This window comes from Panthera leo, chromosome B1 (assembly GCF_018350215.1).
Source record: "Panthera leo isolate Ple1 chromosome B1, P.leo_Ple1_pat1.1, whole genome shotgun sequence".
Lineage (NCBI taxonomy): Eukaryota > Metazoa > Chordata > Mammalia > Carnivora > Felidae > Panthera > Panthera leo.
Window position 1 is genome coordinate 50,964,304 of NC_056682.1, and position 14,774 is coordinate 50,979,077.

Here is a 14,774-nt window from a genome sequence, read left to right on the forward strand (position 1 = left end):
CTCTACATTCCCTTTTCCTTATTTCTCTCTCTCTCTAGTGATACATGTATACGTATAACCCATAACATATGTAGTAGCAATATGGATTATAAAACATGTGTGCATGTGTGTGTCCCCATCGGTTTAAGCACTAGCAATACTTACTTCCCTTAGCAGTAGCTGGGTACCGGGATGTGTTGGCAGGTCCATTGCTGGTAATCGTATTGACTGGGGATGGGTACTGGTGTTCTCAGGGATGTAAAATATTCAGCAGAGTTAGGGATGATCCTTCACAACAGAGAATTGCCCTGCCCCAAAGTGCCAGCAGCACCCCCATTGAAAAACGCTGTGCGTTTGCAGTGTGGAGGAATCCTCAGCAACTTTGAGAATTAGAGACTCTATAATTCTGTCATAAAAGATAGCTGCTTTGCCTTAACAAATGGTGTTACTTGATGAGAATAGTGACTATCTTGATTCTTGTGAAATTCTAGGTATGTTACATTCTTCCCTGTACGTGAATATTATTTTGAATTTTAGGGCATTGCTCTCACTGTTCTCTTAATACAGGTTTATGGTGAAACAAAGGTGGTTACTGTTTGGATTCCTCCCCCGCCACCCCAGACATTCTTTCTTTGGGAAGCTATTAGATAAAAATTGGGTAGGCTTTGCGGACAAGGCATTTCACCAGAAAAATAATCTTAGCATCACTGTGCACACACACAGAGGCTACACACACAAAGAAACTTGCAGGGCTCTTTTGATATGACATAGGGAAACTGACAGTGCCAATAATAGCACAGAGCTGTATCTCTCACGGTGCTTTTGAAGGCATAGAGAGCAAATGGCAATTCCAGCGGTAGCTGAGATATATTTTGCAGTGGCTAGAAAGAAACTGGCATTCTTATAGGAGTCCAGGAAATTGTCTTTGAGCCTTTGAAGGCACACAGAAAGCTAATGACACCTCAGAGGAATAGTGTTCTCAGGTTTTAGATGCCACAGATGCCAGCAATGCTAAAGCCAGGATATAAAACCTTTCTTATAGGGCCTTTAAGAATCCTCAGTGTGCTTTTATTAGCAGGCTGAGTGTGTACATAGAAATGTTAATGGTCTGTGGAGCAAGCTCAGCTTGTTTTTGCAAACTACAGAACTATAAAAGTTATCAGAAAGGACACACATTCTCCTTCCTTCCTTTGTTCTTTCGTGTTTTCTGTTTGTTTGTTTCCTTTTCTGTATAATAGAGCACCTATCATGTGCTGGGTTCTGTGGATACAAAGGTGAATCCCATGCGGATTCTTCTGTCTAGAAGCCGACCACCTAATATGGGAAGAAATGTGTGCTCTAATATCTACAGTGCAAGGTAGAAGGTGATAATGATGCAAGTAAAGCACAAATTAAATGGAAATTTAGCCACAGAAGAAATTACTTCTGGCTGATAGGATCACAGGAAGCGACATAGAGGAGAGAGTGGAAATGGTATTGAACTGTTTTCAAGAATGTGTAGGCTTTGGACAGGTAGCAATTAGCTTGTAGGGAAAAAGAAGTGAGCATTGTAAGGGAGGACACTGCATGCTGGTGGAACAGCATTGTACAGGTTAGGGCAGGAGTGGTACAGAGTGGGGAACAGGGAACGGTTAGGAGGTTCTTGGTATGTACTTCTGATTATTCAGACAATGAACCTCCATTTATTCCTCGTTAATTAATGATCTGGAATTCTGGTCCTTTACATTTTGATGTGCTATAGAAATTCCTATGGAGCTTATTAAAGGGAGCCCTTCTGCACACCTTTGTTTAGAAGATCTGAGATCCTCGTCGTCCCTTACTGCCCGTGGCCAGTGTGGGCCCAGCAGCAGCCATTGGGCACTCTAGCCACATGTGTCTCCGAGCTGGGACACAACGCTGGAATGCGGGGGTGGGGGGGGGTGGGCAGGAGGGAAATGGAAATTATTTTTCTAAGAAGTAAAATCCCAAATCTCCTCTTAAGCAACTGCAATAACACCTCATCTTTTATTTAATTTTCTTTTAATGGAAAAGCCAGTAATGCTAAATGAAAGCAGATGACTGGTAAAGATTTGGATGTTGTTTATAAGTCTTTTCTATGATTTTTTTTATTGAGTTTTTTGGTTTCCTAATTGATTAATAAAGGGAAGAATGGGGAAGACTGACGTGTGTTATATTCTATCAGGGTTCAGATAGAGTGAAATTATTCCCACCTTGCCAATAAAATTCTCAAGGTTGATTGCTATTTTTAATTTATCTGAGCAGTGTTTGTTTTTCAGTGAAGGGACATTGATCCTGATCATTCTGTCAATAGGGAGTTTTACCCAAGGAAGTGAAGTTTCCCCTTTTCCAAATTTGAGCTTTCAGATTGCTTATGTGACATGAATGATGTCAGACCCATACTCCACTGCGGTCCTGCCCAGGCCTGTTGTTTTTGTCAGTAGATTCCCTGAAGTGGTTTTGGCCCTAACTGGGTGCCCTGTCCCTAAGTGCAGGGTCTGGCTGTCATGGTGTACCCTCTGTGACCCACCGAGAGGCGTGAAGAGCATTCTGCCAACAAATAAGCCCCACAGGCACATCTGAAACATCAGGGGCTGCTGCAGTAGCTTGCCTTACAAGTTCCCTGCTGCCCCGCTCACTCTAGCCCACCTTGCTCTCTCCTGACATTTCTATACAAGGCAGTTGTCCACACATTTAAAAGCCCAACCCACAATCCTAGGAGGTATGTAATAGTATTAAGCATACTGGTTGCTATTTACCAAGTGCCTGTTGTATCTCCACAGCAGGGCTGGCCTCACGTCAATTGTACTTTACTCAGAAGAGGTGCAATATGGGATCCTGGGTCACAGCTGAGTCCTACAGGAGTGCCTTTTAAAGGCCTGGAACTGTCCAACTCTCAGAGAAGCAAAGCCATATTGGGTGTGGATGCTCTGGGAAGTTGCCAATGATCCCTGCATCCATTGTCAATGAGACCTACATTTTTCATCCTGTTTTTCATGAACTGTGTGGGGAGGCGGTGAGGGTGGTTGGAGGGGAGAGACTACCGTTGACTGAGCCTCAGCCACATGGTGCTAAGTGTGGTACATTCTCTTCTAGCTCATTGGGTCCTCATGACCACTCTGTAAGATTCATATTATTGACATGTATTAGAAATGAGGACAGTCCTGTGGGGCACTCTGGCTCCTGTGTTCCCCAACTCAGGGAGGTGTGTGGTCCATAGTGAGGACCTGCTTTGCTCTTGCCTCTGTGTTTCAGTGCTTCAGACAAGGTCCTGGTCATGAGCAAGACTGGATTGTAGGGTTCTCCCTTCTGGCCCTCCAGGGAAGATGTTTTAGAGGCAGTCTACATTAGGGTCAACTAGCCTAGTAGGTGGGCTTTGCTGCCCACTAGCCATGTGGCCTTTCCAGCCTGAAACGATCCAGACGTTAGTTTTATTATCCCTTAGTTGGGGGGGGGGGGGGAAAACCTAAGTCAAAGAATTATCATTAGGTTTAAATGAGAAAATTGATATAAAGTACTAAGCACATGGCCTGGCATGTGGTGAGTGCTCAAGAAATGGTAGCAGCTATTGTTATTGTGATTCTTTGAGGCTGATTCTTAACTGGATACATATCCACACCCCTAAATCTACCTCTTTAGATCCTGTCTTAAAAGAGTTTATGTCATGTTAAGTTATAAAATGTCTTTTCCATGCTGTCTGGTTTTCTGCATTCACTCTTCCACCCCCTACTACCTTTCCATGGTTCTGTTGAGGTGAGTTTCACACTCCCAGGTGCTCATCAGTAGCTATTACCATATAAGAAAATGAGAAAATAGCTTACTGCTTCCTGGTATTGTTCGCCAGTTGGAAAACACAGTATAACACTTTAAATCTTTTTCTTTTTCTTTTAATTTTTTTTTAAATTTACATCCAAATTAGTTAGCATATAGTGCAACAATGATTTCAGGAGTAGATTCCTTAGTGTCCCTTACCCATTTAGCCCATCCCCCCTCCCACAACCCCTCCAGTAACCCTTTGTTTGTTTTCCATATTTAAGAGTCTCTTATGTTTTGCTCCCCTCCCTGTTTTTATATTATTTTTGCTTCCCTTCCCTTATTTCATCCGTTTTGTATCTTAAAGTCCTCATATGAGTGAAGTCATATGATATTTGTCGTTCTCTGACTAATTTCACTTAGCATAATACCCTCTAGTTCCATCCACGTAGTTGCAAATGGCAAGATTTCATTCTTTTTGATTGCTGAGTAATACTCCATTGTATATAGATACCACATCTTCTTTATCCATTCATCCATCGATGGACATTTGGGCTCTTTCCATACTTTGGCTATTGTTGATAGTGCTGCTATAAACATGGGGATGCATGTGTCCCTTTGAAACAGCACCCCTGTATCCCTTGGATAAATACCTAGTAGTGCAATTGCTGGGTCGTGGTGTAGTTCTAGTTTTAGTTTTTTGAAGAACCTCCATACTGTTTTCCAGAGTGGCTGCACCAGGTTGCATTTCCAACACTTTAAATCTTTTAATGTTGAGCTTGCGTGGAGTTTGCATTCAAACTGGAGATGAATTCTTTTCATGCCTATCTAGGTGGTACAAATGGAGATTGTAATTGATACCTTGTCTGTGTTGTTCTCCAATACCCATGACAGTAGGACATATCCATGCCTGTGTCACACACACACCAAGTCACTGTCAGTGCTTGTTCTGGCTTGGTGACCCTTTGTTAAGAGGTTCATTTTCTTGCACAATCTCTGGTCTAATTTAACCTGCGGCCCATTGATATTTCATGGCCAGCACTCCAGGCCAGACTGCGTGTGCCATGTTGGATCCCTGAAGCCAGGTGGTGGCAGAAGCAGCCCAACTGCTTTAGAATGAAATGTTTAGGAGGGAAGTCATTTCCTATGGCAGAACAGAGCAACCAAACTGAATGTTTGGTTGAAATGTGTCTGCCATGAACCCACTTTAATTTTGGTTGAAAAATGTCATTCATTACATTTTTCTGTTCAAATGTTTTACAAGCTGTGTTCTGACACAGGCTTTCTAAGAAATCAATCCCCAAGAACTCTTGCTGGAGTATTCTGTATCCAAGGTAGGCTATACAAGTTAAAGCTGTTGCTAAGGGAATGAGCTGAGGAATTTGAATGTATAAATCTTGCTATTATATTTAAATTTTATGTACCATCTTACCCAAGCTTTACTTTAGGGTGACTAGGGGAACGGAGTGGGATTTATAGCTGGCGAAGACTAACGAGATAGGCACCATCTTGTCAGAACTCTCTACCAGTAGTGTTTACATTGCACTCTCTTCATAAACAAAACATTCTATTTTTCTTTTTAAAAGGGTCCTAGATAATCTCTACCTGCAAAGCTACTCTCCGTTTCAGGCCATGCCCTCGAAGATGCAGTTTCCATCACTAGGGGCTGCTTACTTCAGTGAGAGGAAAGTGATGGGGGAGGAAATAGTTTTCTTAATGTTTTAACCACTGAAACAAATCTCTAGAGTGACAAAAGAAATTCCACAGTTTACTGGGTGTGATTTTTTTTTTTTGGCCAGTTCTTTTCTACCTGAGTCTTGCCTATTCCATTCTACCTAAAATACTTTTTTGCACTCTTTTATATTCGATAGAGAGAAAGACTTTTCTTATACTGAAAAACAGTTAAAGCAATTCCAATGGGTAATATGACTGATTTTATTAGTAATATTGATATATGACTAATGTGCCAGGTATTGTGTTAGGAGTTTAATATACATTATCACACTTAAGTTTATACTGTGGCAGACAAAGGTGTGGTTCATGATCCCAAGCATATGAAATGCCTAGCAGCTGAATATAAGATGACAACAATATTCTCTGCATTTGTGTGCCCCTGTGCTAAATATATTTAGATTGAACCACATGACATTGCTCTTTCGTGAGCAAAAAGAGCCAAATGTTGGCAGTGTCTTACGGTTCAACCCAACACATGTGTGTGTATACTCAAACTGCCAGACATAGTTCTAGAATTTCCTTGGGACATACCTGACATGTTTCACAGGCATAAAAATGTGGGATTTTTGACAAACGTATAACTAACAATGCAGAGAAGTAAAATTCTTCAATGCTTTGTCTATTCATCCCAGAACCGAAGAGCCATGAGGTTGTGTGGTGGCCCTGCCTTGTTTTACAAAAGTGAGGCCCCGAGAGGTGAGGGGACTTGCTTGTAGTCATGGGGTGAGTTAGTGCCGGGTGTGAGGCTGGAACTTAGGCCTTTGTGGCTTCTGGAACAATGTTTGACCTTCCTCTATTGATTTTCAATTATAGGCCTTCAAAGCCCATTTTGCATGTGATGTCTCTAACTTAGAAGTAAAGTAACTGGTATAGTCCTGCGGCTCTGCTAGGCACAGGCGTTCCAGGGGGTAGGGCATTCTGTGGTGCAGAGAAGAGCGATGGGAAAGAGTAAGACATTCCATGTGGAGGTGACAGAGAATGTTGGGTGGTCAGGTGGGAAGGGATGGGCAGCACAGAGCAGGGGCCTGCATGTGCACTCGGGAGGGCCACAGGAGAGACCGTTTGCAGATGAGGACCAGGCCTGGCTGGCTGAAGTGACTGCCTTGGGCCCTTTGGTGGTTCCTTCCTGCTGCCCTATTAGAAGCGCTCTGGGTTCCCTCACATGGCCTCTTGGCCAGACACAGGCCTGTGCTGCATTGTTGGTCAGGAGTGGCCCCGCAGTTCTCTTTTTCATCTCTTGGGGGTTTTACCTCAGGGGGGGTCTTACTGTCCTTCCCTGCCCCTGGCACCATCTTTGTCCATCTCAACAGGCTTCAGTAATTTTGAATTTTGGGGAGAAAAGGTTCAGTGCCCAAGGCCTAACATTTCCTTTTCTCTCAGAAGGGCTTCTGCACTGCAAATTTGCTCAGCCTGTGTCGAGCAACTTCTAAGTTCCTCACATCCATCCTGACGCTCACACGTACAAGAATAAAGTTCCACTGCTTTAGACCACTAAATTAAAATGTGTAGAGAGTAAGTAGACGTGTGGAATATGTATATCTCGGCTGGGACAATGGGCTTGTGATTTTTAAAAGTATAAACAAATTTAAAAATTGAGACAAAGGTAAACCTGTGCATTATATGAGCATGTTTCTTTTTACATAGTAGAAACCAGTGCCTATCAAGTCTAGGGGCTCAAACAGACACTGGCACACATTTTTCTGGAATTCTGTGGCTGGGGCAAGAGAGCACAAAGAGTTTAATACTGGATCACCTCTCCTTGTCACACCTTCAATTGCCTCTGGAGGTTTACCTGTGACTCTGTCTTTGCCTTTGTCCTTCACCATTCTCTGTATGTCTTTCTCAAGATTAGGAATTGCCTCTTCTTTTCTCCCCCACTGAATTTCCACCCTGTTGGCTATCCATGGTGGAAGGCATACTGTCATATCAGAAACACCGCTAAGTCATTGTTCCCAGGGATCTGAGAAGACTGTTTTCCTCTTTCCTCAGATAAATCAAATATACGTTTCTCTTGAATTCTCCAATAACCTATGATGTGTTCTGGTCTGAGAAAATCTGCTTCCATCTCGAATCTTTGTTGTATACTGAAGAGGGTATACATTTAACAATACAACCAAGCTCATTCTCCTCCCTGGGTTTATGGGTATCTCAATAAATTATTATTGGGGTCTCCCTTACTCTGACAGCAGCTTCAGAAAATAGCATTTCTTCCTTTATTTCCTAAGTTTACTTAAAAGTACATTTTTTAAAAATTGGCTTTCAGTATTTGTGTATAAAGAAGTTGTTTTCTGGCTTTATCTAATTGAGGAACTTTGAGGTGCCTGCCATTTTTCGTGGCAGATCCTTTTGACATTCAGAAATTAAGTGCTCTTTTCTGACAGCAGAAAGGGCTGTCTCAAATACACACTTGGAATTGGCATTTATTATTATTATTTTTTTATTCTGTGCCTGTTTCATTGTAAGGGGATATTGTGGTACGCTGGGAAATAAAAAAGTCCCATGAAAACTCATTTCATAGTAAATGAGCTAAGCCATTAGGAAAAATTGACCATGAGCTTAATAGGAACCAGTCATGTGATATTGGAACGAAAACAGTTAGTGCAGTAGGTTTCAATCTTTTATAAAGTAGAACTCTTTTGTCAACAGAAAGTCTGGAACCCTATGCTTAAAACAGACAGAGGCACTGAGTGGTGGTGGTGCAGCTGTGAGGAGCCCAGTGCTATCTGCTCTAACCTTTTCTGCCTTTAGTAATTTCCTTCTCAGAAACTGGAAAACCATTTTGCTAATACATTAATTATACAGGTAGAGTAATCCCTTATGTAAATAAAGTGTTACAATTTTAGAGGCATGTTTTTATACATCATTTTATTTCCATTGTCCTCATTTCTTATAAAAGGAAACTGAGGATCAGAGAGGTCCAGGGCCACACAGCTAATCTGTAAGGCAGCAGGATTGGAATGTAGTTCTTCTGACTCTGAGTTTAGGGCTCACTTCACTGAATCCTAGGGTTGTCTGTTAATGATGTAAAAGTCCAGGCTTCTTTGAACTGGTGAAACTCTTTCTGGAATGTTTTGTTCAGTGATGGATGGTAAATGGAAAGATGTCCAGAGCAGGGTGACTGGGGTACAGCTTTTCACATTACAGATAGAAGCAAAAGACTGTAAAAATGGAAATCTCTTTGGGAGTTCATTCACTGGTGTGAATTGGCTTTTAGTAAGTGCATGAGATGCTATGCAAGGAGGGGCTAAAGGCTCTGAAGGCTTGCAAGGTTTTGGATACTGGGTGTAGATGTCATAGCAAAGGAAGGGAAAGTAAGAGGACAGGAAGGCTTAAACTTCCTGTAACTTCAGAGATAAGCAGTCTGTGGCTCAGGGGACACATGTAGCCCATGAATTTTCAAAATACAGCCTTTGTTCTTTTTTTCAGGGTAAAAATTAGAAGGCTGCTTTCATGTTTCTACTTCTCAAATATGTCAGTTTTTTCAATGACAGTCTTTTATTCAATATAGTAGGTAATCTGAATTGTAAAGAATATTGTATGTTTCCCCATGGGACTAAATTAAGCTATTTGCATTTTGAATGGAATAAAAAGCTCTAAAAACATTTTCTTTCCCCCTTCTGAATCATCTTTGGAAAAAGAGGTTGCTCACCACTGATTTATTTCATAATTTTATCTGGGTAAAAGCTGCTTTGCAGAAAAAAAACACCTATGTGAGTGCAATGATGCTAGCATGGAATTAAGCCCAAAGGGTGGAAAATTCAGTGAGGGAGATTTGGGTTCAACCTGTCAGCAGCAGCAGCAAAATCACAAGAGCAGAGCTAGTCACCCAGAGCAGGTGGCCTAGAGGTGCCAGGCTCCCCATCACTGGAAATGTGCAGAGGCTGAGACTGAGAACCGCATCTCTAGGTCAGGGCTACCTTAGACCACTCTGTTCTTTTGAGATCCAAGATTGTGTTATGTTAAAGGTTTTCACTGAGCCATCACTTCAGTATGAGTCATTTGACTTTTTTGCATTTGAGTAGATGATGCTGAAGAATGCTTAGGTTTGAACACTCTATTCGAGTTTCAAATGGTTAGGTTTCTTATGTTGAGTTAGGTTTCTTATGTTTTGTGAATTTCTCACTCTTGAAATGTTCTCAGAAGCAGTCCGAGAATGTTACAATGTTCACTGGGCCAGATTTGTTAATATATTTTAAGAGTTTGTGATCCGTGAATAAAAACTGATCTGAATATTGTATGGTAAAACAGTAGTCTCCATACTTTTTATTTTAAAAATACCATCTGTGAGTCTTGGAATGACCCTGCGGTTGGTAAATGTGTCCCCAGTGCAAAACATACAGAGCTGTGTTCCTGAAAGTTGTGTATTAAGTGACCATATTTTCCATTTATTTGCTTAGGTTCTCAAAGATTTCCCATTTTTATTTTTGATTCATCTTCAGATTTCAGGTAGTTTTTCATAACTGTTTATTTAGCTTTACCTTTCTCTATCAGCCTTAGGACTTAATGGTCTGTAATAAATTCATGTTTTAGTATACTAAGGGCATGATATTACAAATGAAAAAAATGAACAAACCAAAAAAAAAAAAAACCCTAAGTAAACTCTTTTGTAATACACATAATTTCCCAATTTGCCTATTTTATAGGTGCTCACTTTTTCTATCATAAGTCACTGATCCACAGGAAGAATGAATCAAGGTCTGCTAAGCAAAGAACAACTTAATTTCTTTGAGAAAAATATATCCTACTTCTCTGCCTTAAAAAAAATAAGAACAGGGAACATAAAAACTGTATTTAATAAAAGGGGTAAAAATTAAGAGAGTCTGAGGATGAAAATAAAGAGGTTAAGAGAGCTCACAGAAAGAAACACCCCCCCCCCCCCCACCACACACACAGGAAAAAATGAGGACCTAGAGTAAGAGATAGAGACAAAATGAAGCAGACGCCCAAAGATGAATCTATAGGAACACGTGCAAGGTTGTAAGCTGAAACCCTTTTTGAGGGCCAGGCAGGTAATAATGTAACATCATGAGAAATGGAGGCAGATATGAATTGTGGAGTGCCTGGTCTGCCTAAAAGCACCCAAATCCAACAAAACAAAACACTGTGCTGACCAAAGGAAATCCATTCGTCACCTGCTGGCCACCAGGGTAGACCTCTAGGTTATGACCACCCACGGAAATAAGAGCTAACATTTACTGAGTGCTTACTATGTGCCAGGCCTCGTTCTCTGTGCCTTACCTATAATGACCCCAATCCTCATAGGGTCCTTGGAAGCACATGCTGCTGTCATTATCCTCACTTCAAAGATGAGGTAAGTGAGGCTTTCAGTATTCAACTGAGGTTATTGTACTTCCACAACTGGTAAGTGGTGTAGCCAAGGGTTGAACAGTAGATACCCTTGCAATTGTCAGGATGTATTTACATGCGGTATTTTACTGATCATCTTGGAACCTTCTTGAGGTAAGCAAGGTAGATATTGTTATTCCCATTTTACAAATGGGGAAACTAAGACTCGGAGGGCTGCCTTGACTGAGGGCTTCCAGCTGGCAAGTGATGGACCTGGTACCCAAGGCCTTCTGCCTTTAAATCTAGGTTTTTTCTACTAGACTGCACCACCCTGCAATGATTTTAAACTGAAAGCCCCGGGGTCAATCTTGAGGAGTGGTAGCATTTCTGAAAAACATGGAGCTCTGACTTATTTTTTCTACCTTGGGGGAGGAATATTAAATATTTGCAGTGTTTAAATTCCCTTCACCCCCTTTCAGGCCTTGAACCCCTCTCAGAGGATGTTTAGGGCTATCATTTTCCTATTTACTTTTTAATGTCACACTTTTTGTTCCTCTGCAATTGAAAGAGGACGTGGAGTATGATATTTTCATGCAGAGTTTTCCTAGGCTATTTGATAAGATCTGTTTTCTAAAGAAAGGTTCACTGCCAAAGTCAGTTACAATAGTAACTGTAAGAGTTTTTAAGTGATATTTACCAATGCACATTTTCCTGTTGCACAGTTTTTGGAATTATTTTGAGTAGACATTGGAAAATAGCATTATTTTAAAACTGTGTTCTCAGTTTTTAAAATCTTAATTGAAAATTAAACATCATTGGGAACAAAGGAAATACTTTCCTTTTCCTGATCCCCGTTCCACTCTTCCATTTTGTGCCTCTGTCCTGTAAATTCAGAGAACTTTGTTATATGGAGTGAGAGCTGGAATATTTTACTGGGACATGCTTCGACTTCCCTCTCACCCTACATCAAGAAACTAAGCATGATTTTATCAAAAGAATGATATGAAAAGAAGATTCCCTTTCCCATAATTTTGTTTTGTCCTTTCCTTACAGGGGAGAGAGGGGCCAAAATGTGCTTAATTATTTGCTACATTTCCTGTGCCTACATATTTATCCCTCATATTATCTGAGACCAACTGAAGAGGGAGTGTTTAGAAAAGAGAGGAAAGCTAATACAAGTTGAAAGTAAGATGCTTGCATCTTAATTTTAAGAGAACACAGAAAGCCAAATGCTTTCAGAAAAGGGCCCCTTCATGGAGTAATTTGCCTGGTATGGCATCACAGTTTGCTGTATAATTTCAGCCCTGTTACTATGGAAACCTGCTTTAGTGTAGCAGTGATTGTTAATCAGGATTTGTCGTTATTCCCCTTTCATCACGAGGCTCTATATCCTTATGGATTAAATCACAGTTCTCATTGACAATGGCATAGATCAAACATTATTGCCACACATAAAACCCTGGGCCGCTCCCTGTCATTTCCCCCCATTACCGGCAGCCGTGAATGCCAGCTGAAGTCTAACTCTTACAAGGAAATCAAGGCTCCTCTTGGCTCCTCTGCTCTCTACCCTCATGACAGAATGCCAAGTAGGGGAGGAAGAGGGCTACTTTCATTTGAACTCAGCCTGTGCCTATGGGAAAGGCAAGCATCGTTTCATGTCATTGCCAAACTGAGTCTGTAGCTACAAATTCAGGCAGGAAGTTGGTTTCAGTGTGACCTCTGACTTCTTCAATACTTTATCTGTGTTTGCACATCAGGCATTTAACCGAACTCTTTTTTCTTGGTGCAACCGTCTTTCCCTTTCTTTCCAGTCGGTCTTCTGGATTCCTAGCTGCTGCTTTTCCATAGGAAGGCTGTCAAGGTGGGGAGGGCAAGCTGCTACCCCAGTAGTTGTGGCTGTCCTGCCATAAACCAGACAGTGCTGTGGGGCTCATAGGGAAATGGCTTCCTCTTCCCACTTGGGAGAGTTGGGTGATGACAGTAGCTGGTTTTAGTAGTGCCGGATCGTCCCCATATTCAGAGAAATCAGCTTTAAGGAATATGGGAATGGCCATGCTCTAGTTACACAGTGTTATGGTTTAGGGCCCATCACCAATCATGGCCTGCCTTCGGATTGCTGACAGGTTTGTTTGGGAGCAAGAACCTTTAACAGCCTCTGCAGCCAGTCTACCTGGATTCCATTTCTGGCTCTCCTGCTTACTAGCTGTGTGACCTTGGTAAGACTTCTAACCTCTCTGAGCTTCTGTATGTAAAGCAAGGATAATAATAGTACCTACCTCATGGTTTTGAGGATTAAATAAGCCAATATTCCTGACGTGCTCAGACTGACGAATGGCACATTCATTGTGAGTGCTGTATAGGTGTTTGTAAATAAATGAAAAAGAAACAACATTGTGCTTACATGTATTCAAAATATATTCCAGATTGGATTACCCAAATATTAGTGAGGTGTTGAAAACAGCACTCCCCTCCCCCTCTCATCTCGTCCCCCCTTCTACTCCCTGCTTTCTCTTCTTCATCTCTGCAATGTGCCCAACCCCCAAGTATAATTCTGATTGGCTAAATTAATTCTGCAGCATCCTGCTGTGAATAATTATGTTGATCCAGTGTGTATTCTGATGCCTTTTTTTTCCCTTTGCCTAAATTATAATGTGACAATTGCGGCTCACAGCTGGCTCATCAGAGGTGGGCAGTTTGGGAATTGGCGCATCTGAATGTGCTTCTCTGTTAACCCTCTGCCTTGATTGCTTAAGACAAGACATATGTAAACCCCATGATTATTGTCATTTGTTTGGACTTTGCAAAGACTCTGCCTTCAAACATAAAGCTGCTGGGTTTGTTTTGGGGGAGGGGGGCCATATAGAAGTCCCCTCCCCCTCTCCCTTCCCCCCTCTTCCCTTTCAGACAATAAATAGCTGTCAGGCTTATGTCAAGGATGAAATTATAGGTGCACATGAGGCCTTGATTACATTGTTTTGGAGAGATTGCTATTAGCATACTGAAATGAAGTCTAATTTTTCACTGACGGGGCTGAGTCAAAACTCAAGTGACAGAGGCTGGGCATCTATGGTATAAGGGAAGAAAGGTCCGAAAGGAGCCTCTGTTTTATACCGAATGGGCTTTCTCCTTATTTAAAACAAACGACGAGAACAAAATAACTAATGTGAAGAATATCGTGTTGGAAAAGAAAGGCCAGCTGATCAAGGATGAAATAAGACATTTGGGTTAGATAAGGTTCTTGGTGAAATTACTGTGTGTGATTTTCAAGTGTATTTAATCCATTTGGAGGCAGCATCTCGATTCTTAAGCGTATGTTTTAGCTGAAGAATGCACTGTCTTGATTTTTTATTTTGCTTGCTGCCTGCATAATTCATTTCATACCGCCACATCCTCCATGCACGCACCCTCTGAAGACGCATGCTTATGATCACCCCATCTGCAGGGTGAGTGCCCTTGTTGTACTTCTGCTGTTTACACATTCTGAGGATGTGAACATGTGGCTTGTTCATTTTCAAAATCCTTCATTTAAAGAAAAGTTCTTTGCATGTGGTTCCCCTGAAATGTTTTATGGAGTGGTGTCTCATATGATGGTAGGTTGATAATTATACGTGTTTTATTATAACTGTCCCTGCTCGCTGTGATGGAAATTTAAAAATTATAGACACACATACACATACACAGGCACATACACCCACCCACCTAGGGTGCATATGCATGTGTATGCATATAAAGGTTTTGACAATGTAATTAACTTGAAAGGTTATTCCATACCATTGTTTCATTATGATTGTTATTAGAGGAGAAACATGAAGATTTAATGTGGAGGGGGAGAAAAGAGGGTGTCCTCCAATTTGAAATCTTGTAACAGTGGGGAAAATTTGTAGACAGATCCTATTTTTATTTATTTGGGATATCTATTTTCAGAACTTACTGAGTAGAAGACACTGTACTGTGGTTACTGTGGGGATTCAGAGGTGGATTAGTGATGGTGCCTGCAGTTCAGGAATGTGTGGTGTAGACTGCAA

At 41.4% G+C, this 14,774-nt stretch overlaps 1 protein-coding gene across 10 annotated transcripts in view; it reads left to right on the forward strand.

Annotated features, from left to right (window-relative positions):
• Window positions 1-14,774, forward strand: part of MSRA (methionine sulfoxide reductase A) — a 455,502-nt gene that overhangs the window by 96,134 nt on the left and 344,594 nt on the right. Inside the window, exon 1 of one of the 10 annotated variants that reach the window (XM_042934996.1) lies at window positions 10,751-10,774. The exons of the other annotated variants lie outside the window; for them this stretch is intronic. The gene's annotated coding sequence lies outside the window, so the exon portion shown is untranslated. Of the gene's footprint in view, window positions 1-10,750; window positions 10,775-14,774 lie in introns of those variants that run through there. 10 annotated transcript variants of the gene reach the window in all.